The following is a 23,276-nucleotide window of genomic DNA, read 5'->3' on the forward strand; positions in this document are numbered from 1 at the left end:
GGGCTACTTTCCGACTTGTGTGAGAGACTGGCAGGGACAGGAGTCCTATTACAGGCAAGTAGCCTCTGTGTGATGTGCAATACAGATAAGCTCTCTGCTCCATCTCAGGCTATTCTCAATTTCTCTCCACTCCTCCTCTCTCTGGGCTAGTGCACGCCAAAATCGCAATAGCAATCGCTAGCAATTTGTGAGTGTGATTTTGTGAAACGTTTTTCAGAGCGTTTTTTTTTATGAATTGCTCCAAAAAATGCTACATGCAGTGTGTAGCATTTTTTGGAGCAATTCATTAAAAAATAGCTCTGAAAATCGCTTCACAAAATCACACTCACAAATTGCTAGCGATTGCTATTGCGATTTTGGCGTGCACTAGCCCAGAGAGAGGAGGAGTGGAGAGAAATTGAGAATAGCCTGAGATGGAGCAGAGAGCTTATCTGTATTGCACATCACACAGAGGCTACTTGCCTATCATAGGACTCCTGTCCCTGACAGTCCCTCACACAAGTCAGAAAGCAGCCCTCCTGGAGTCTAGGGACTGTCAAAAACTTTTCAACTTGTATAACACCTTACCCACACATGCAGTCATAATAACAATGGGGAGAGACCAGACAGATGTTTGCCCACAGACCCTTCAGGCAAGCTCTGCATCATTCATGCTGTGTATATTTGCCAGCTTGCCTGTCCTCTGATTGCACTTTTATCAGCTAGCCTCAAGTTTCACATTGCCTTACAACAAACCCAAATACACCAGACACCAGACCTGCCCTAAATCACTGAATGAAAGGTGGCCTGGGGGGAGATTGCCCCCCTTCCCCCCTGGCCAGTCAGTGTAGCTGTATACAGTGCTTCTCTGAACTAATTACTTTGCAGTCCCCTGGGGAGAGGGAGGGAGAGTTCACAGCGCCCTTTGGCTGTCTGCGCTCAGGGCTGCTGCATGGCTGCACGGCCCCTAGAAACGGGTCTGCTAGTATCCTTTGTGTGTGGTGGGCCTGCTGTATGTGATTATTGCTAACAACAATGTGGGGGAGGGCAAGCTTTCTTTATAACTGATACAAAGGCCTTAGTCTTGTCACAGATTGCCCAGAGGAGCCGATAGTCGTATCCCTTGGAGTGCCTTGAATGTTTCAAGTAATTAACTGTAAATACTTCTATACGTTTGTACATTTACATAGAGTTTGCCGCTAAAGCAGAATTGCAAGCACTGTGCACGCTATGCTGTGGTACTGCTTCTACCATGCGCTGGCAACTTGCGCTCACAACTTACTACCGTCTGCGGGTCAAGTGGTTTACTGACGCAATCCAAACCCACTTTGATTGGCCCAATAGGCTGCCTGTCAAGTTTCAGACAGTCTACTGGGCCAATCAAAGTGCTGGGATCACGTCCATTATAGCAACTGGACCTGCAGGGGCTCATGGTGTAGTTAGTGGAGCGGCTAATCGTCAGAAGGAACATATGAAAGTTACCAGCACAATGTTAGAGGCGCTACTGCAGCATAGCGTGTGATGTTTTTGCACTCCTGTCATTTTGGCTGCGCTGCTTCCGCTTCACAGGTTGTTAAATCAACCTGTCACACTCACCGTCCTGGGCTGCTCAGGCGTTCTCGTGCGCGCGTCTCTACACGCGGGTGCGCTGGGTTTTATGGTCATTTCTGGTGGTCTGGCGCGCACAGCGTTGCGCGCGCAGCGCGCGGGGTCATGCACATGCGCAGTGTGCGCGAGAGGTCGCGCACGCGCGCAGGACGATTCGCGCGCACGCGAACTCCGCACTGCGCACAGCGCGCATGCGCAGCGCTAACTTTGGCGCCAAGAACAGTATTTAAACAAGCCTGCCCTTTCTAGAAGTGCTGTTTGTTCTTACAGCTTGTGCCTGAGTTAGTACTTGTGATACCCTGTGATTCCTGGTTAGACCTTGGCTTGTGACCCCGACTACGTTTTGATCTCTGCCCGTCCTGACCCCTGGCTTACGTTCTTGACTACGATTTTGTCTGCAGCCTGCCTCGACCCTCTGCTTGTCTACGACCCTCCTGATATCCGCCTGTCCCGACCAGTGCCTGCACCTGACTACGCCTTCCAGTCCTCGGCTCTCCACATTGAGCTGTTTCCTGTTCTCCGATCCTCTGTGGAATCATTCCAAGCGCAACCTGGTGGGCACTAGGCAGCGAAGTACCCGCTTCCCCCTCCAGGGGCAGCTGTCCTGCTTCCCCCTCAAGGGGTCGTGGGTGAAGACCCGTGGTCACTTAGATCCTGTGCTTGGGTGGTTCATACCGCAGTGGAAAGGTCAACAGCATCTGAACTTCCCTGCAAGCCTAACAGTAACAAACAGCCACGATGGACGGCTCCGGAGAGCGCACTCCGTTTGATGTACTTTGTGACCTGGTTCATCAGCTGACAGTGTCTGTACAAGAGGTCCAGAGGGATTGTGCCCAGATCCGTGGACAACTTAATGTCAATCCTGCACCTGCAGCGGCCCCTGCATTATTAGCTCCGGAATTACCCGCTGTTCCTGCTTCTGCTCCTTTGGCGGCTGCGGCCGATGTTGGTTCCCCTGCTCCTGAACCCAAGCTGCCACTACTGGAACGTTTCACTGGTGATAGGAACAAGTTTCGTCTCTTCAAAAGTGCCTGCTCTTTGCATTTCTCCCTGCTGCCTCGGACTTATGCGAGTGAGGAAATCCGGGTGGGAGCCATCATCTCCCTGCTCCAGGGTGAACCCCAAGCTTGGGCCCTTAGACTCGTAGAGCAAGGACATGCCTGTCTACAGAATACCGCTACCTTCTTCGAGGCCATGGCAGAACTTTACGATGACCCCAGCAAGGGAGCCTCTGCTGATGCCGCCTTACGCGCCCTTCGCCAGGGTCGGAGGTCCGTTGAAGACTACGTTCTGGACTTTCGCAGGTGGTCGGGCGATTTGGACTGGAACGACTCTGTGTTGAAGTCTCAGTTCCGTCTTGGTCTATCTGATGCCATTAAAGATGAACTTGCCCGTATTGGTGTTCCCGATACTCTGAAAGAACTCATCCAAGTGTCTATCCAGATTGACAGGCGATTGAGAGAAAGACGTCAAGAAAGACTTGGATTCAGCCGAAGTCCCTGGCCCCCTTCTTCTGTCTCTCCTCACCCCGTTCTGGCTCCTGCTCCGATTCCCAGTCCTCCACCTCTTGACGAGCCTGAACCGATGCAACTAGGCCTTGCCAGACCGTCATTAACTCCTGAGGAGCGACAGCGTCGAAGAAAGGCAAACCTCTGCCTGTACTGCGGAGCATCTGGACATTTCCTGCAAGACTGCCCTATCCGTCCTTCGAGTAAGCCTGACTCACTAAATCCCTGTGATATGTCTCTTCCGGCTTTTTCCACAGCTCACGTACCTCTATCTCTTCTTCTGCAGGGGATTCCAGGAGAGAACCATAAGATTGAAGCGATAATCGATTCTGGCGCCTGTTCCTGTTTCTTTGATCTACAACTTGCCTACCAGCTGAATCTGCCTATACGTGAGAAGAGGAGTCCACTTCTAATTCAGCTTGCTGATGGGTCCTCTATCCACTCGGGGCCCATTACATTAGAGACTTTTCCTTTGCTTGTCACCACCTCAGAGGAACATCAAGAATACCTCGTGTTTGACCTCATACCCTCTCCTCTGTTTCCTGCCATTCTGGGAATGCCCTGGCTCAAGAGTCACAATCCTCTCATTGACTGGTTTACTGGGAAGGTTGTTTTCAACTCCTCATACTGTGCTCGATTCTGTTTTCCGAAGATCGGCCGCCTGCTCTGCCTCAGCTCTGACACCTCTGCAGTCATTCCAGTCGTTTATCATGATTACTTGGATGTGTTTGATAAGAAGAAAGCTAATTCTCTCCCTCCTCATCGTATCTACGACTGTCCCATAGACCTCCAACCCGGAGTGGCCATTCCCTATGGAAGAGTGTATCCTTTGTCTGAACCCGAATCCCTGGTGTTGAAGGACTATATTCAAGAGAATCTTGAGAAGGGTTTTATCAGGCCATCCTCCTCACCAGCAGGTGCCGGAATATTCTTCGTAGAGAAGAAAGACGGGTCTCTCAGGCCCTGCATTGACTACAGAGCATTAAATCAGCTCACAATCAAGGATCGCTACCCTTTGCCCTTGATGCCTGATCTGTTCCAGAGACTACGCTCTGCCAGGGTCTTCACCAAGCTTGACCTCCGAGGAGCCTATAATCTGGTCAGAATCCGAGAAGGGGACGAGTGGAAGACCGCCTTCCGATCACGCTACGGACATTACGAATACATGGTCATGCCGTTCGGCCTCTGCAATGCCCCTGCCACTTTCCAGCGCTTTATCAATGATGTGCTACGAGACTTCATCGATGATTTCCTGGTTGTCTATTTGGACGATATTCTCATCTTCTCCTCCTGTCTTGAGGAACACCGAGTGCATGTGAAGAAAGTTCTAGGCCGCCTGCGCACTCACGAGCTCTATGCGAAACCCGAGAAGTGCGAATTTGAACGTGAAAATATCCAGTTTCTTGGCCTTCACATCTCCGCCAAAGGAATTGAAATGGATCCTAAGAAAGTCTCTGCTATCCTCGACTGGCCGGTACCCACTGATCGCAAGGCTGTCCAACGTTTCATTGGGTTTGCCAATTTCTATCGAAGATTCATTAAGAACTTCTCTAAGATCGTGGCCCCGATTACACACCTGACCAAGATCAACCTCCCCTTCAGGTGGACCTCTGAAGCCCAGACTGCTTTCGAGCTACTCAAAACCCGCTTCACATCTGCTCCTGTTCTGAAGCATGCAGATCCGTCACAATCTTTTATCGTGGAGGTGGATGCATCCGAAACTGCGTTGGGAGCTATTCTTTCTCAGCGTTTTGGTCCTAAGTCCATCCTGCATCCTATCGCTTTCTTTTCCCGGAAACTCAACTCAGCTGAGAGAAATTATGACGTTGCCGACAGAGAACTTCTTGCTATCAAGGCCGCTTTAGAGGAATGGCGTTACCTGTTGGAAGGGTCGTTGCATCCAATTCTTGTCCTGACCGACCACAGGAATTTGGAGTACTTGCGTTCTGCTCGAAGATTGAGGCCACGTCAGGCTCGCTGGGCCCTATTCTTCTCCCGGTTCAATTTCCACCTGACCTACCGCCCAGGGTCTAAGAACTTGAAAGCTGACGCTCTCTCTCGCATGTTCCCTGAAGAATTGACTATGGAATCTGTTCCAGACACTGTCTTATCTGCTAATCATTTCCTGCTGCTGCAACCCGCTATTCTGGAACAGATAAAACAAACTACTTCTACCCTTGCCACCCAAGAGGTACCTGCCAACCTGGAGGAGGGTGAAGGTGTTCTGCTTCATCAAGGAAGGGTGTTTATTCCTCCTCAAACCCGCCAGTTAGTCCTTGCGTGTTGCCACGATAACAAGTTGACTGGTCATTTTGGAATTACCAAGACCCTGGAATTACTCCAAAGAGACTTTTGGTGGCCAGAGATGCATAAGGACTGTTCTAATTTTATCCTTTCCTGTGAAGTCTGTGCTAGGTCCAAGAGTCCCAAGTCCAAACCCTGTGGTCTTCTCCAACCTCTACCAGTACCTGAACGTCCTTGGGACAGGATTGCTATGGACTTTGTGGTCGAATTACCCTCCTCGGAGGGGTTCACTGCCATCATGGTGGTAGTGGACCGATTTACTAAAATGGCGCACTTCCTACCTCTGAAGGGGGTACCATCTGCAGCAGTAACTGCCCAAGTTTTCCTGAAAGAAATTGTCCGTCTTCATGGCCTTCCTTCTGAAATAATCTCTGATCGAGGAACTCAGTTCACATCCCGGTTCTGGAAGGAACTCTGCAGATTATTGAATATCAACTCTCTCCTCTCCTCTGGTTATCATCCGCAAACTAACGGACAGACTGAAAGGACCAATCAAACGCTGGAACAGTATCTTCGTTGCTTTTCATCCGCCTCTCAAGATAACTGGTCCATCCTCCTGCCGACAGCTGAATTCGCATACAACAACTCGATCCATTCCGCTACAAAGACTTCTCCGTTTTTTGCCAATTACGCTTTTCATCCCTCCTACTTACCTGGTCAGATTACTGAATCCAATGTGCCCACTGTTCAAGACAGGCTCCTGTTTCTCACTGAAAGCTTCAAGAAGTTACGGACTGTCCTCTCAGAAGCACAACGGAAAGCTAAGCATTGGGCAGACAAGAAGCGCTCCAAAGGTCCTGACCTCTCTCCTGGTGATCTGGTATGGTTGTCTACCAATAATCTGCGGCTACGTTGCCCCTCCAAAAAGTTGGGACCTAAATTTATTGGGCCATTTCCCATCGAGAAAGCAATTAACTCTGTAACTTTTAGATTGACTCTTCCTGGTTCCATGAATATTCATCCTGTATTTCACATTTCCTGTCTGAAGAGAGTGATGCCTGATTGCTTTAACAGATCTGTCCCTCCTCCTTCTCCTGTGTTGATTGATGACCATGAGGAATATGAAGTGGAGAAGATCTTAGATTGTAAGAAGAAGGGAGGTTCCCTTTACTATTTGGTCAAATGGAAGGGTTATGGAGTGGAGGAGAATTCTTGGGAGCCACTTGAGAATATACATGCTCCAAGGCTTGTCAGAAGGTTCCATTTAAAATTCCCTGATAAACCCATGTCAAGGGGCACCCAGAGGTTGCCCGTAGGGGGGGGGCAATGTCACACTCACCGTCCTGGGCTGCTCAGGCGTTCTCGTGCGCGCGTCTCTACACGCGCGGGTGCGCTGGGTTTTATGGTCATTTCTGGTGGTCCGGCGCGCACAGCGTTGCGCGCGCAGCGCGCGGGGTCATGCACATGCGCAGTGTGCGCGAGAGGTCGCGCACGCGCGCAGGACGATTCGCGCGCACGCGCACTCCGCACTGCGCACAGCGCGCATGCGCAGCGCTAACTTTGGCGCCAAGAACAGTATTTAAACAAGCCTGCCCTTTCTAGAAGTGCTGTTTGTTCTTACAGCTTGTGCCTGAGTTAGTACTTGTGATACCCTGTGATTCCTGGTTAGACCTTGGCTTGTGACCCCGACTACGTTTTGATCTCTGCCCGTCCTGACCCCTGGCTTACGTTCTTGACTACGATTTTGTCTGCAGCCTGCCTCGACCCTCTGCTTGTCTACGACCCTCCTGATATCTGCCTGTCCCGACCAGTGCCTGCACCTGACTACGCCTTCCAGTCCTCGGCTCTCCACATTGAGCTGTTTCCTGTTCTCCGATCCTCTGTGGAATCATTCCAAGCGCAACCTGGTGGGCACTAGGCAGCGAAGTACCCGCTTCCCCCTCCAGGGGCAGCGGTCCTGCTTCCCCCTCAAGGGGTCGTGGGTGAAGACCCGTGGTCACTTAGATCCTGTGCTTGGGTGGTTCATACCGCAGTGGAAAGGTCAACAGCATCTGAACTTCCCTGCAAGCCTAACACAACCTCAGTGCCTCACCCAAGACAATTGTATTACTTGTTTGTTTTGCTTGTAAATATGTTTTTTTTTTTCAACAGGTCAAGTTTCGTTTATTCATATCGCTCTTAGTTGTTTTTAAAAAGTTGTACAATGTTTTTTATTAGATGTACACTTATAGATTTCATTTTTACCTTACAAAGAAAACACTTTGGCTTTGTTCTCCTTTGCAGCAGCCCATTTCCATCAGAGCACAAGTCAGTCTTTAGCCTACATTTCTCCCAGGGCCATGATGTAAAAACCGTGGCCTCCTCTCCCGCCACCACCCACACCTAACATAGTTTTGCTCTTTTCATGTTCAATATTGTTCTTCCAGCAATGTTACTGCCGCACAACCCATAGGATTTTATTTATCATTCTAATTAGAAATCTTGTGGAAAGATACCAAATTTTTAATAAAACAATCGATAGGATGGGGCACAAAAATTTAAGATTTCAATTAAGGGTTGACAAAGGTGGCGTTTTTCCAATTGGAGAATCTAAAAGTGTATATTCAAATTTAAATAACAAATAAGACAATTGAAACAGCCATTAGTGGATCGCCCAGGGCCGGCCCGCCCATGAGGTGAGGTGAAACTTTTGCCGCCCCGTGGGTGTGGGCGGGGCCGCCCGAGCTGGAGGGGATAGTGGGCAGGAAGGGGGGTATTGGGCCTAGCGGCGGGGAGCGGAGGACGGGGGACCCAGGCGAGCGAGGGGGGGGTCTGACCCCCCTCCCCGCCACTAGGCCCAATACCCCCTTCCTGCCAGCTATCCTCTCCAGCTCGGGCGGCTCCCCCACACCCACGGCCTGGGGGGGGGGGGGGGGGGGCGGCGATTTCTTTGAAGATTGCCTCAGGCGGCAAAAAGTCTAGGGCCGGGCCTGGGATCGCCTAACAGGGATCAGAAAGGATTTTTTTCCCCATGCTATACTTATATTGTCCTTTTAGTGTGTCATGGTTTTTTTTCGCCTTTCTCTGGTTCAATTCTTTTTTTTTTTTTTTTTTTGAGGGTTTCCATATTTGTCTATTAAATTTTCCAAATTACATTGTAATGACATGTTAGATGGTTTGTGTTAGTGTTCTGAATAAATGTATTAGAAACCCTCAGAATCTGTGTTTCTGTGTAAATTTGATCACAACATGAATAGAATGGAGATATATATATATATATATATATATATATATATATATATATATATATATATATACCGTAATTCTAGATATATACACCGTAATTCTAGATATATACAGTACATTCTATATAGATATCTAGAATGTACTGTATTTTCCGCCTATAAGACGCACTTTTCTACAACAAAAATGGGGAGAAAAAGTCCCTGCGTCTTATACGGCAAAGGCAGGGAATACCCGAATTCTGAACGCCCGCCGATACGAACCGCTGCCACGTCGGGGATTCCCTGCCTGTGTGCGTCTTCGTCTCCTCCTCCTGTCTATCCACCTGTCACTTCTGTCCTCGCCATGGTCCTCCTGTCCGCCAGCGGTGAAATCAGCTGCAGCCGGTAGCATATAGGCAGCCCCGGGTCCTCACAGCTAGGGAAGAACGGAGAACAGGGGCCAGCAGGACATGGAGCGGGGACAGTGGAACAGAACGCAGAGCAGGGGACAGCGGCACAGCACTAAATAGGTGAGCTTCGGGCCTTGGCCAGCCACATGTAGTCAGAACACGTTCTGGCCGGCCAAAGTCCGAAATTGTGCAGCATTTTGTACATTGGCCGCATCAGGCAGCCACTTCGCATTGTGACCGGCCAGAACTTGAAGTGGCCAGACTTCGGGTTCTGGCCGTAACATATATAAAAGAATCCGGTGTACACATCAGATATATACAGTCACAATCAGATATGTTTATCTTACTTTAAAAATATGGGGACTGCTTTATTAAAGCAGGACAAGTAACAATTTTTTGATTGGTTTATTTCATTTTTGTGGGCTATACACAGCTATTGCTGTATATATAATTTATGATGACTATTATCTGAGAAATAGAACATTTTATCATATTTTCTATTTTAATTACAGTTTAAATTCATTAGGCGTCTGAGTCGGTGCATTCTACTTCGCGTATTGGAAAACCAACAGTATTTAAAAATGATAATACAAATAAAGCTTGACTTTTTATTAGGAAGTAAATATTTAAAACAATTAGTAATCAAGCATTTCAGCCACATCAAAATTGTTGCCATAATAAAACCCCTTGTAAATTCCCTGAGGGTCTGGAAAAGTGTTTCGCACACTTTTTTTACGGTGCAAGATGGGATTGGACGCCTCCTCCCTTTCCCAAGATAGCCATAAATCCATGACGCAAAAGAACGATATGCGGTTCTATGGAGTTTTCTGAAAAATAAAATTGTAGTTAATGAAGAGTACACTTCTTTATAGATTAGAAGAGAACTGTAAAGGTAGCCATACACTGGTCGATTTGGCATTAGATCGACCAACTGACAGATCTCTATCTGATCAAATCTGATCAGAGAGGGATCAAACGGCTGCCTTTACTGCAAACAGAGTGTGAATCGATTTCAGCCTGAAACCGATAACAATCTGTTGAACTGCTCCTGCTGCCTGTCTCCCCCCCCCCCCCCCTGTATATATTACCTGAAGCTAGCTCCGGGTCCTCTTCTCTGCACTGCACCGCATCCCAGCATCCCGCACCGCATCCCAGCGTACACTGTCACTCCATGAGCAGGAAGCTCAAATACAGCACCCTCTATTTGAACTTCCTGGTCACTGGAGAGACACAGGAAGTTAAGCTAGCCATACACTGTACGCTGGGATGGAGCAGGAACAGAGTGGTGCAGCGTGGAGAAGATGCCCGGGAGCCAGCGTCAGGTAATGTATACCTGTATCGGATCGGCCGCCGCAAGCGATGCGCTCCTTACCCGTGGGTGATCGACGGTAATTTCCCGCACGGCGCGATTGATGGGCCTATCCGATTTCGGGAGGAAATCGGATCGGCGGGTGTGTTTAGCGCGAACAGTTGGCAGCAGATTCGATCCCAGGGATCGAATCTGCTGTCGAACGGCGGCAAATCAGGCCAGTGTATGGCCAGCTTAAGGATAGAGATTAGTTACCTGTGATATACATTGGCAGGAGGATGAGTTGTATTGTTCGGATGAGTCCTAAAAAGAGCTTCCACAATAATTGGGTTTGAGCAAAGGTGATGAAAGTCTGAGATTTGTGTAATACATTGTAAGTCATCAGGTATGAAAGACTTGATGTCCTCAGCATCCTGGCAGCAGATGCTTTCTAAGTCCGTTGGCATGGAAATACAGTTTCCACACAGGGGCGTATCTGGGTAATATAGAGCCTATGGCAAACACTGAAATTGTGCCCCCCCCCCCCTTACCCTCTTAAACCAGCATCCTTTCTTGTGTACATGTGTTATGGCTGCCTGTGTTCTCTGGTTTGGGATGTTGCTAAAGTTACTTTTTTGGAAATGTCTCTTCTCATTTCCTCTGTATCCTCTTCTAACACTAAGCTAAGTGCACCTGTATACATAAATTCAGTAGCCATGTTTCCCAGATTTAATCTAATCTTAGGTCTGAATGATGCAAAGGAATGGAGAAAGGCATGGGGCGCAGCACAGGGGCAGGCATGGTGGCACAGTACAGGAGCAGACATGGCGCCCATGGTGCTATGGCGCCCATGGCGAGAGCCATGCCTGCACCCCTCTAGATACGCCTCTGTTTCCACATAAACACCAGTTGCTGTTCCCAATTCTACCTGTAACTGGTGCATGGTCAGATGTTGATGCCTCTGACCCTTGATTGTCTGTCTGTAAGGGCCTTCTTTGATTGAATGGGAAGCTGCAATATTCATCAAAATATGGGAAAGTAGCGTAGATCTCGTCCATAACCATTTGTGTCTAAATTAAGAAAACACACACATTACACTCTATAAAAGTACTAAAATTGATATAGACTTTGCAAATGATAAAAATAGCAAAATAATTAAATGGGTATAAAAATACTGTTTGTGGCCAACAAGATCCTTCCATTCATTCAGTTTTCCGAAGCAATTGAATTACCTTTCTAAAACACTATACATTTTTTCAACCACAATTGTCATTTTCACTAAATTAGGATCTCTTCTGCTCCATGCTTGTGGTGCGTTTCTACTTTTTGGCGAAGGGTTAAGGGCGCTGCCACATGACATATTTTACTATTCCGTTATCGAATTGCATTTATTTCCCCATTGCAAGTACACTGGGCCATCACAAGGCCACCCTCATCAGTGGTGCGTGGTTTATTTCACTTTACAATTGCAGTGTCTGATGCAGTGTTGCTGTGTTTGTCAAGTCAATGGGAGTGCATGCAAATCGCATTGCAAACATAGTGTTATGCGATTTGTACTGCGATTTCACATTGGGAACATTTTACATCAACCTTTGCATGTCAGGAAACACAATAGTGCACATAGATCAAACATGAAACTCACTGTGAAACATGCACTTGCCAGGAGCTGCTATCACAGTGTCATTCTATGTCATCATGACCTCACTAACGCAGAGCTAGTGATAGGCCCACTGCACCTGATGGGGTGCTGGCAGGCAGAAGGATACTTTCCAAGCCTTCAGTAACATCTAGCAGCCTTGCTCTAACTCCTCGTGGTGTCTTTATCGGGTTCCAGCATCCAAGTACATAAGCTGGCCTGTCACCTGACCCAATGCGGGTCATGTGCGGCAGAAGATGGAAAGATGCTTGCAAGGAGATACATACAGGCTGCTACTAGATGTCACTGTATGATCAGTGACTATTTCAGGGTGATTTTTTTTTTTCTTGGATGCTCAAGCAACTGGCATGCACATATATCTTTCATCAGGCTATCCCTGCTTATGCCAGATGCTCGGAACTCTACTGTATTATACAAAGTAACCTTACCCTTTGTGCTCTCTCCTCAGCAGCCATTTCTGAATCCACATATTCCTGTCATCCTGCTGCTTGGAATTCAGTCTGAAAAAAGATTATGTAATAAAAAAATAAAATAAAAAAAGTAATTGCTTGATAGAGATACATACATTCATGTGTATTTAAACATACTGTCACATGAGCCAGGACCAAATGGATTGGGAAACATTTAGGGGTCCCCAAAGTATACAGCATTCCTCTGATTCACTGGCCAACCCATGCGTTGGAGAAGCATGCATGGGTTGGAAAGAAATAGACTTCCACATTACAAACAGTGGCTCCGGGCTGTCTTGGACTTATGGCCCATACTCACGGGCTAGAATTGTCGCCGCAACCACGTGGCACGCGTGTTGCGGCAACAGGTCACCCGTACGTATGGCGTGCGCGCCCCAAACCGTCGCTGCTGTCGCCAGGCGATTGGCGTGGTCAAACGCCTAGCGACAGTTGGCGCCACAACTGTCGCTAGTCCGCGTGTGTATGCGGACTAGCGACAGAAACCTAATAGCCGGAGCACTGAGTTTCCGGCGGGGGGGGGGGGGGGGGGGAGGAACGTCGGCGACAGCTTCCGCCGCTTCACTGATCCCTCTTCTGTGGTATGTATGCGGAGGGACCTGGCAACGAGCTGTCGATGAGCTGTCGCGCACACGCTCCCGTGTGCTAGCGACAATCTACAAAAGTAGCCCGTGAGTATGGGCCATTACTTAGCCCTGTGATGTCACAGGCCCTTGGAAGGTGCCAACATGGCTGGAGACATTTAACACCTTGAGAGACAGTGTGTCTCTAAAGACTATAGGTCCAGGAAGATTAGCACCTGATTTAATTATCTCTGTGGGGAGCCGTTGTAATGTGTACAGTAGTGTATTCCAGGTGCTGGACCTTATTGTTAGTGTTGGGCGAACAGTGTTCGCCACTGTTCGGGTTCTGCAGAACATCACCCTGTTCGGGTGATGTTCGCGTTCGGCCGAACACCTGGTGGTGTTCGGCCAAACTGTTCGGGTTCGCCCGAACGGCTCATTGCCTGGCCGAACAGGGCCCCTGTTCGGCACGAACAGGGCCCTGTTCGCCCGAATACTGGCCCCCTATGGGGTCGCAGGCATAAGGGGGGAGCATGCCCCGATCGCGGGGGGGGGGTCGGAAATTCCCCCCACCCCCTCCGCTAGCGCTCCCCCCTCTGCCCGCTTCCCCATTCAAAAGTTAGGAAGTGAAACTGTACCTGTGCGGCCGGTAGTGGGTGACTGGCAGTGGGCGGCACTATGGAGAGACTGAGGAGGAGGAGGAGTCCGGAGAGTGACGCGTTGAGGGAGGCCGGGCAGTGGGCGGATCAGCAGTAGTACGGTACTACTGCTGATCCGCCCACTGCCCGGCCTCCCTCAACGCGTCACTCTCCGGACTCCTCCTCCTCCTCAGTCTCTCCATAGTGCCGCCCACTGCCAGTCACCCACTACCGGCCGCACAGGTACAGTTTCACTTCCTAACTTTTGAATGGGGAAGCGGGCAGAGGGGGGAGCGCTAGCGGAGGGGGTGGGGGGAATTTCCGACCCCCCCCGCGATCAGGGCATGCTCCCCCCTTATGCCTGCGACCCCATAGGGCCCCCAAAAGCGGGATGTTCGGGGAGTTCGGGGTTCGGCCCGAACATGCCGAACATTGCGGCCATGTTCGGCGAACTTTCCCGAACCCGAACATCCAGGTGTTCGCCCAACACTACTTATTGTGTACAGATAGATAAGATAAACTGTTTAAAAGATAAAAAATATAGGTAAAAGGCTGCGCATCCCTGACCCAATACTGTACAATTGAATGGTTAATCGCTGTGGCGCACACCGCCCCCCCTGGACTAAAATGTACGCCCGCATCCAAACAATGCAATACTGGTCTATGGAGAAATTTTAGCTTCCATCATAGTTTTGCATGCAAAAATATAGATATACTGGACATCTGCACCAACGTTGAGGTAAATCTCCAGAGCAGATGTCCTAACACTAAACTGACCTAAGTTAAAAGCAAATGTCTTTACCCTGGCAGCTGCTATGCTAAAATGTGTAACTTACATTCAATACAGACAGCAGGAAACAACGCTTGCTTTGTTTCCTGCTGTCTGTATTGAATGTAAGTTACACATTTTAGCATAGCAGCTGCCAGGGTAAAGACATTTGCTTTTAACTTAGGTCAGTTTAGTGTTAGGACATCTGCTCTGGAGATTTACCTCAACGTTGGTGCAGATGTCCAGTATATCTATATTTTTGCATGCAAAACTATGATGGAAGCTAAAATTTCTCCATAGACCAGTATTGCATTGTTTGGATGCGGGCGTACATTTTAGTCCAGGGGGGGGCGGTGTGCGCCACAGCGATTAACCATTCAATTGTACAGTATTGGGTCAGGGATGCGCAGCCTTTTACCTATATTTTGTATCCACAGTTCTGTAACTACCAGGCTAGCAGCACCCATTGTGCTATCCTGTTTTGCATGGTAAGTATTTAGTTTAGTTTTGCATATGTTTTGCATCTGTCTGATTGCTGAGTGTGTATTTGAGCTATTTAAGCGGTGCATATGAGGTGGTGAGTCATTCAGATGCGGCCCATATTGGTGAGCGCTTGCTTTGTTTCCTGCTGTCTGTATTGAATGTAAGTTACACATTTTAGCATAGCAGCTGCCAGGGTAAAGACATTTGCTTTTAACTTAGGTCAGTTTAGTGTTAGGACATCTGCTCTGGAGATTTACCTCAACGTTGGTGCAGATGTCCAGTATATCTATATTTTTGCATGCAAAACTATGATGGAAGCTAAAATTTCTCCATAGACCAGTATTGCATTGTTTGGATGCGGGCGTACATTTTAGTCCAGGGGGGGCGGTGTGCGCCACAGCGATTAACCATTCAATTGTACAGTATTGGGTCAGGGATGCGCAGCCTTTTACCTATATTTTGTATCCACAGTTCTGTAACTACCAGGCTAGCAGCACCCATTGTGCTATCCTGTTTTGCATGGTAAGTATTTAGTTTAGTTTTGCATATGTTTTGCATCTGTCTGATTGCTGAGTGTGTATTTGAGCTATTTAAGCGGTGCATATGAGGTGGTGAGTCATTCAGATGCGGCCCATATTGGTGAGCGCTTGCTTTGTTTCCTGCTGTTTAAAAGATAAACTGTTTAAAACTTTGTATAGTGAGTACCACATGGTTGGGATGGAAAATCCTTCCCAAAGGTGGGGGCTCTGCTGTTGTGTGTAAATTGTCTTGTTTGACTGAATAAAGGGAGTTACTGTTTGGAATCACAGAAGTTCAGAGTGCTGTCTCTTGCTTCTGTGCGGGCTTGCTTAAAGTGAACCTAAAGTCTGGAAAAAAAAAAAAAAGTTGAGATTAACTCACCTGGGGCTTCCCTCAGCCCCCTGCAGCCGATCGGTGCCCTCGCAGCCCCTCTCTGATGCTCCAGGACCCGAACACTTCCGTTCCGGTGTGGCCGTCACCGGCCGACAGGCATGGGAACGCGAGTGATTTTTTCGCATTCCCAGCCTGTATATCACCCCCTATGCTGCTATTGCGGCCAGGAGGGAACGCGAACAATCACTCGCGTTCCCATGCCTGTCGGCCGGTGACGGCCAAACCAGAAATGTTCGCCGGCGGGTCCTGGAGCGTCAGAGCGGGGCTGCGAGGGCACCGATCGGCTGCAGGGGGCTGAGGGAAGCCCCAGGTGAGTTAATCTCTTTTTTCCAGGCTTTAGGTTCACTTTAATGACATTGGTTCTGCCCAATGCATAGGTTTATCCCAGTACCGTCCTGCAGCTGAGTTAGTTCCTGAGGTTCTGGTAGCGTTGACTTGACGGAGTGGCCCGGGTCGGGGTCCAGCAAGCGGTTCCGTCACACATACCTCTTCCAGGATGGAACATTCATCAGAACTTTCTTCCACTTCTGTGTGGATACTACTCATGTGTAAAATCTTCAGACTCACTGGAAGTGTATGACTCATCCAGAGTTACTAGATCTTCAAGAGTTTCTGGTTCACATTCAGTACTGGAACTTGACATTTTGAACCTATTGGATGATAATCTTACACGATTATAGATTTTTTTTTTTTTTTTTTTAATTATTTTTCAAAAACCAGTAATTATATGCCCCGAACTACAAAGATAAGTAACATATATGGCATGTTAGTAAAATGTGTTTCTCAATCAAACACCTGCTTGATAGTCAAACACAGTACACTATTTTCCACTCACCAGTTGGGCTAATTTGACACTGGGCTATTTTTATTCAGAAAACAGGGTTACAGTGTAGGTAGAAAAGGCAGGGCCGGGCCGAGGCATAGGCTGGAGAGGCTCCAGCCTCAGGGCGCAGTGTAGGAGGGGGCGCACAATTCATTCAGCTGTCATTCCTAATTGTGTATTAAGCAGAAAGAAATAAGAAAAGGGTATACATAGCAGTGACTGCAAGCCAGATAACTAGATATTAAGGTGTTGGGGAGGTTGTGGGCCCTGTGGCCCTCTTAGTCTAATAGCAATCAGTGTGTGACAGCTGTGGTGGGAGGGATGGAGAGGTGCACTTTGGTGTCTCAGCCTTGGGTGCTGAAGGACCTTGTCCCTGCTCTGAGAAAAGGCATATTGAGTGCGTTGTGCACACCAATATATGCCAATGCAAAGGATACATGTCAATGCATACTACGCCACCATGGGCAGCACAGTGGCATAGTGGTTAGCGCTCTTGCCTTGCAGCGCTGGGTCCCTGGTTCAAATCCCAGCCAGGTAAACATCTGCAAGGAGTTTGTATGTTCTCCCTGTGTCTGTGTGGGTTTCCTCTAACACCCCCAAAGCATACAGAGAAGTTATTTGGCTTCCCCCTAAATTGGGCCTAGACTACAATACATATATACTACACGATCGATGCATAGACATAGGACTATGGTAGGGATTAGATTGTGAGCTTCTCTGAGGGACAGTTAGTGACAAGACTATATACTCTGTACAGCGCTGTGGAAGATGTCAGCGCTATATAAATACTAAATAATAATAATGCTACTGTAAAGGCTTCTGCAGGCAGTGGATGCACCTGCACAGCCCACGTGCTTGGTACTAGCGCTTGACAGGCACCCCCTCTCTGCCCCCAGAGTCTCACATCTGAGCGTGGCCGCAGCCAGGCTCAAGTGTAACAAGTTGTGGTCCTCTGCTGCCAGGTTACTTCACCACTTGACACGCGTGGTGCTACAACCGTTGCCATATGGCTGTATTTACATTGAAAGGCATGAGACTAGCAGAGACGGAACTAGACTACAGGTTATCAACCTGTTCTAGTCATATGGTGGAGGGCTGGTGGCACCAACAGAGCACCACAAGAGTGATGTTATGTGGGGGCTGGATAGTGGGGAGAACCAGGGCAGATAGTCCCCCAGTATATGTAGCCACGCATGGGAGCCCCCAGTATAGGTTAGCCAGGGATGGGTGCTCCTGGAGGATGTAGCAGTAGGTGAGCGTGGGCACAGAGCAGTTACAAATCACCTTCCGGCATGCACACTGCATCCATCTTCTCCCTCCTAGGCATCCATTGCATTTGTAACAGGCCCCCGTGAGGTCATACCTGCATGTCATCACAGTGGCCACGCGTGTGTGGATCCCGGAAGGTAATATGTAACTGCTCTGTGTCCACGCTAACCCACCTCTATCTACACCTCGGTCAGTCGCCTACTCCGGCTACCTCTACAAATGGCCATGGGAAGAAAACCACTCAGCCAATCGACCTAAGTGATCCACCAGTTTGACAAGCAGCGGATGAATCTTGCCCGAGTCGTCCAATGACGACTGCCTGTGCTGGGAATCCAGCATTTGCACATCATTATTATTTATTTATTTAGCACCTACATCTTCCGCAGCACTGTACAGAGTATATTGTCTTGTCACTAACTGTCCATCAGAGGAGCTCACAATCTAGTCCCTACCATAGTCATATGTCTATGTATGTATCATGTAGTGTGTGTATCGTACTGTAGGGTCAATTTAGGGGGAAGCCAATTAACTTATCTGTATGTTTTTGGAATGGGTGAGGAAACCGCAGTGCCCGGAGGAAAACCAAGTCGATACAGGGAGAACATACAAACTCCTTGCAGATGTTGACCTGGCTGGGATTTGAACCTGGCACCCAGCGCTACAAGGCGAGAGCGCTAACCACGACGCCACCCTGCTGCCCATGTCAGCCCCTGATGTGCAAATGTTGCATTCCCGGCACAAGCAGTCCTTATTGGACAACTCGGTCAACATTCATCAAGCTTGTGGACAGAGCTTTACAGTATAGCAACATATTCAACCACACTGCTAGCAAAGGTGTGTTCAAACATGGGCATGAAATAACAGCAATTGAATATTTGAAATTTTTACATTATTATACAATCCACTATTGTAAATTATCGGGTAATTTACTGATATTCTACCATTACCCTCTGTACTTCACACTATGCAATGTGACTATACAATCTTACAAACATCCATGTACTATAAACACCAATAAGTTTCAGGTAGTGTCTTATACTACATAAAAGTAGTAAGATTGGAGATTGATTGTACAGTCAGACTGCATACAGTGTGGCCATCCTTTACTCTCAAATCAACTCTCCTCTATCTAAAGCCTAATACACACAATGAGATTTTATTGCTGATTTACTGCCAGATCTAGTATGTCCAGCATGACCTTTCTTATTTCCAATCGATTTTCCTTAGACGTGAATGGGAAATCAAATTGGCCATGCAGTGGCGTAGCTAGAAACCTCTGGGCCCCGATGCGGAATGTGGATGTGGGCCCCTCCCGGCAACAACACCCCCCCCCCCCTCGCAACACCCGAAGCACACACACATAGCTGTGCATGGCATGGCTATATCAATTCCGCTTTCCAGCAGCATGGCTGCCACGTTCAATTTGCAAACATACGCAGCACCCAGAGGAAATAGGGCAATTAGTAGCAAGATGCCAGTCTGAAGGAAAATAATCGTTATGTGCGCAGCATTCACCAGAAAATAATCACAATGTGGGGGCAGTCACCAGAAAATAATCACAATGTGGGGACAGTCACCAGAAAATAATCGTTATGTGGGGGCAGTCACCAGAAAATAATAGTTATGTGGGGACAGTCACCAGAAAATAATCGTTATGTGGGGACAGTCACCAGAAAATAATCGTTATGTGCGCAGCATTCACCAGAAAATAATCGTTATGTGGGGGCAGTCACCAGAAAATAATCACAATGTGGGGGCAGTCACCAGAAAATAATCGTTATGTGGGGACAGTCACCAGAAAATAATCGTTATGTGGGGACAATCACCAGAAAATAATCGTTATGTGGGGACAGTCACCAGAAAATAATAGTTATGTGGGGACAGTCACCAGAAAATAATCGTTATGTGGGGACAGTCACCAGAAAATAATAGTTATGTGGGGACAGTCACCAGAAAATAATAGTTATGTGGGGACAGTCACCAGAAAATAATCGTTATGTGGAGGCAGTCACCAGAAAATAAACCTGTACAAATAAAAAAAAATTCACTCACCTGGCCAGCCTCTGACGTGAGCTCCCCGACGTGCAACCAGCCTCCCTCGTGCAGCTCCTCCAGCGACGATCCTGCAGCGGAGCAGCCAGTTTCTCCCTCGCTGACAGGCAGAGTGCAGGGTTAGGGGAAGATGGCGCCCTTAGCCCTGTACTGGAGACACAAATAGTCTCTAGTGCAGGGCTTCGGCAGCCATCTTGCCGTAGCCCTGCTCTGCCTCCAGGAGTCCCCGCAGTGCGCTGCAGGGATTTCAACAAATGGGGGTCCAGGCCCCCGGGCCCCTCCCCTGCCTCTTTAGGAGGCGGGCCCGGTCGCCACCGCGACCCCTGCAACCGCGGGCCCTACGCCTATGCTGGAAATAGTTGATCTGGCAGCACATCTGCCGGAAAATCTCATTGTGTGTATTCGGTATTAGCCTAAAGCCCAATCTACAAGATATAATTATTTATTCGATTATGATTCTATTTACAATCCGATTAGATCCGACATGTCTGATCGGAATTCGATTGTTTTGCAATGGCAATTTAAATTGAATAGAATCCAGAACGGACATGTCGGATTTAATTGGATCGTAAATAGAATCGTAATTGAATAAAGAATCGTATTGTGCTTATTGGGGTTAATACGAAATAAACACACTACAGCCCGGAGTACGAACTACAATGTAGCCTACCTTTGCTGCACTACTTCTCCCAGCAAGTTGCTATAGATCCGCACATCCACTGCAGCAGCAGCATGATTATTCAATTCTACCATTCCCCATATGCTCTCTCCTGCACACCTCTGATATTTATAGCCAGAGAAGTGTTGGTGATGCTATAGATGACAATGTAAAGGCACACCAGTAAATTCAGGAGGTGCCTGATAAAGTAGCACTGCAAGATCCCCTAATGAAGAGCCTCCATTTTCAGGCTCAGGTTCCCACTATCTTTTGACCTAACATCTCCGGCACATCGATTGTAGTCGAACGTAGATTGATGGTCCATACCATTATAATAAATCATATTGGGTGGCAATCTATACTTGCATGGGCACCTCTATACAGAACACATCACATAACTGGATGCAACAACAGTTACAATTCACTCCTAGCTCTGCTGAGATGGACCGCTTCTGAAAAGACCTGCTGCCACCATTACAAAAATTAAAAATAAGCAGAACAAAAAAATAAGTCATTATGTCACTGCAGAGTAATACTATTATCTGGATTGTATTAAAAAAAAAAGTTTTATAAATGAAAGTAGGTTTGGTAACCAGGATTAGTCTTACCTTGAATGTATCTATGTAAATCCAGGAACAGATGTATCTGCAGGTATGTCGGTCTTCTTCCACAGTTTGTGTTCCAATACACTGCTTCTTAAGAACAAGCGACACCCATGCTAACCTAGAAATAAAAAACACATATATAAGTAGATAAATACTACTTCTACTTGAATAACAGATGTATTGTGCTATCCACGTACTGATTCCTCTGAATTTTATAAAGGAAAAGCAGAAAATTCTATTCAAGGCAGTGGCCATCTTGCCAAGCTAATGCTGACATCATATCCTCCCCGACTTTTGTTTTCCCCCCTCCCTTCTCTTGCTCATTGTGTATTCATTAGCTGTCCTCCTCCCAGAGTCTTCAGACACTCCCACTGAGGTGTATACTAGGAACTACACTGTCTCATCCTCCAATCGCTGATTCACCTCAGCCTTGCTTGTAAACACAAGTGAGCAGAGGTGTTTCAGATAAGAAAGCTAGGCAGGGAAATAAATGGAAGAGGAGGAATATATTATAGATAAAAAGAACTCCCAGCATTCAACTCCTTGGCACTGTTTGGCACTAGGGCCAGTGCTCCTAAAGTATGTGATAACTCCAAACCATTACAGCAGAAAAAGTTTTGCAAGTTTTGAATGCAGGATTAGCATCTTTAGGTGGGGGTGACGACTCCCTGGGGGGAGGGGGGTGGCATCTGGGAGTCCCCTTTAAGAAGAGGACCCCAGATGCCCACCCCCTCCCAGCAGAAATGAGTATAGGGTTACAAAGTACCCCTTACCCATCTCCACAAAGGGTTAAATGAAATAATAATGGCAGTATTTGTATAGCGCCTTTCTCCTGTCGGACTCTAAACGCTTGCGAGGCAGCCACTAGAGCGCACTCAGTAGGCAGTAGCAATGTTAAGGAGACTTGCCCAAGAAACTCCTTACTGAAATAGGTGCTGGCTTACTGAACAGGCAGAGCCGAGATTTGAACCCAGGTCTCCTGTGTCAGAGGCAGAGCCCTTAACCATTACACTATCCAGCCACTGCTGGATAACCACGAAAAAAATCCTTTAATGTTAATTAACCAGAAATACTTACCTGTAGCTTTAAAAAAAAAAAAATTCCCACACCAATATCCTCGGTAAATGATCCCACGAATACAGTATCCTCTTATCTTGCGATCTTCAATTAAGTTGATTGAAGATCTCTGCCGCCCCCCACATAGAGAATGCGTTCTTTGGGACGCATAGCTGGCGTCTCCCGCTGTCTCTCCCCACCTGCCTTCACCAGTCACCCTCACCTAGGCTGGCACCTGGTGCACCGGGTGCCAGCCTAGCCGAGGGTGACAGGTGAAGGCAGGTGAGGAGAGACAGCGGGAGATGGCAGCTATATGTCCTGCACAGGACACATTCTAAGCTATACTAACGGTTCATGAATGATCCAGTTCTTTTTAATGAATCGGCTCTTTTTTAATGAATCAGCTCTTTTTTCTTTGTAACTTTAAAATCGATTTTCTCAAAAAGTAGAAGGCCTTTTTGAAAAAAAAAAAAGTGTTCCTCTTGTTCCCACTGTTTTTGTGTTTTGGTGTTTCTAGCTTTTAAAGGGGCTTTGCCATTAACCGCTAAATTCAGCAGGGGTTTAATTTTCTCACGGTCAGAAGTAGAATTTTAAAATAGATTTTCTCAAAAACTATGAGGTCTTTTTGACATTTTTATTTTCCCTCTTGTAGTCACTGAAAAAAACTCAGGTGTTAGACCACTTGAAACATCTTTTCCATCACTTTTCTGGCCAGCATTAATGTTTCTAGTTTTCAAAGTTCGCCTCCCCATTAAAGTCTATTGCGGTTCGCAAAAGTTCATGCAAACCGAACTTTTGCGGAAGTTCGCGGTTCCGAACTGAAAATCGGAGGCCATCTCTAGTCCTGACAATCTTGGGAGGTGATGGGACTTTTCTTCTGAGCACTGTACTTTGGTCCAGGGCCGCACAACATCAGCACGACCTCGCACAGAGCTGCCGGGTGGCCTTCCTCTGGGTTTGCCTCTACCTTTTTTTCCATATCGGGGGGGGGGGGGAGGGGGTGAAGTGAAAGGTATGCACTGACTTGACTAATTATTATTATAATTATTATTATTATTATTGATTTATAAAGCGCCAACATATT

At 47.6% G+C, this 23,276-nt stretch overlaps 1 long non-coding RNA gene across 1 annotated transcript; it reads right to left on the reverse strand.

Annotated features, from left to right (window-relative positions):
• Positions 1-11,107: 11,107 nt before the first annotated feature.
• LOC137528593 (uncharacterized) lies at positions 11,108-21,248 on the reverse strand. The gene is made up of 3 exons (XR_011023429.1): positions 21,140-21,248; positions 12,326-12,397; positions 11,108-11,310 (listed from the first exon to the last, which is right to left on the reverse strand). It is a non-coding gene; the product is annotated as an uncharacterized lncRNA (long non-coding RNA).
• Between the last annotated feature and the right edge of the window lie 2,028 nt (positions 21,249-23,276).

This window comes from Hyperolius riggenbachi, chromosome 8 (genome assembly GCF_040937935.1).
Source record: "Hyperolius riggenbachi isolate aHypRig1 chromosome 8, aHypRig1.pri, whole genome shotgun sequence".
Lineage (NCBI taxonomy): Eukaryota > Metazoa > Chordata > Amphibia > Anura > Hyperoliidae > Hyperolius > Hyperolius riggenbachi.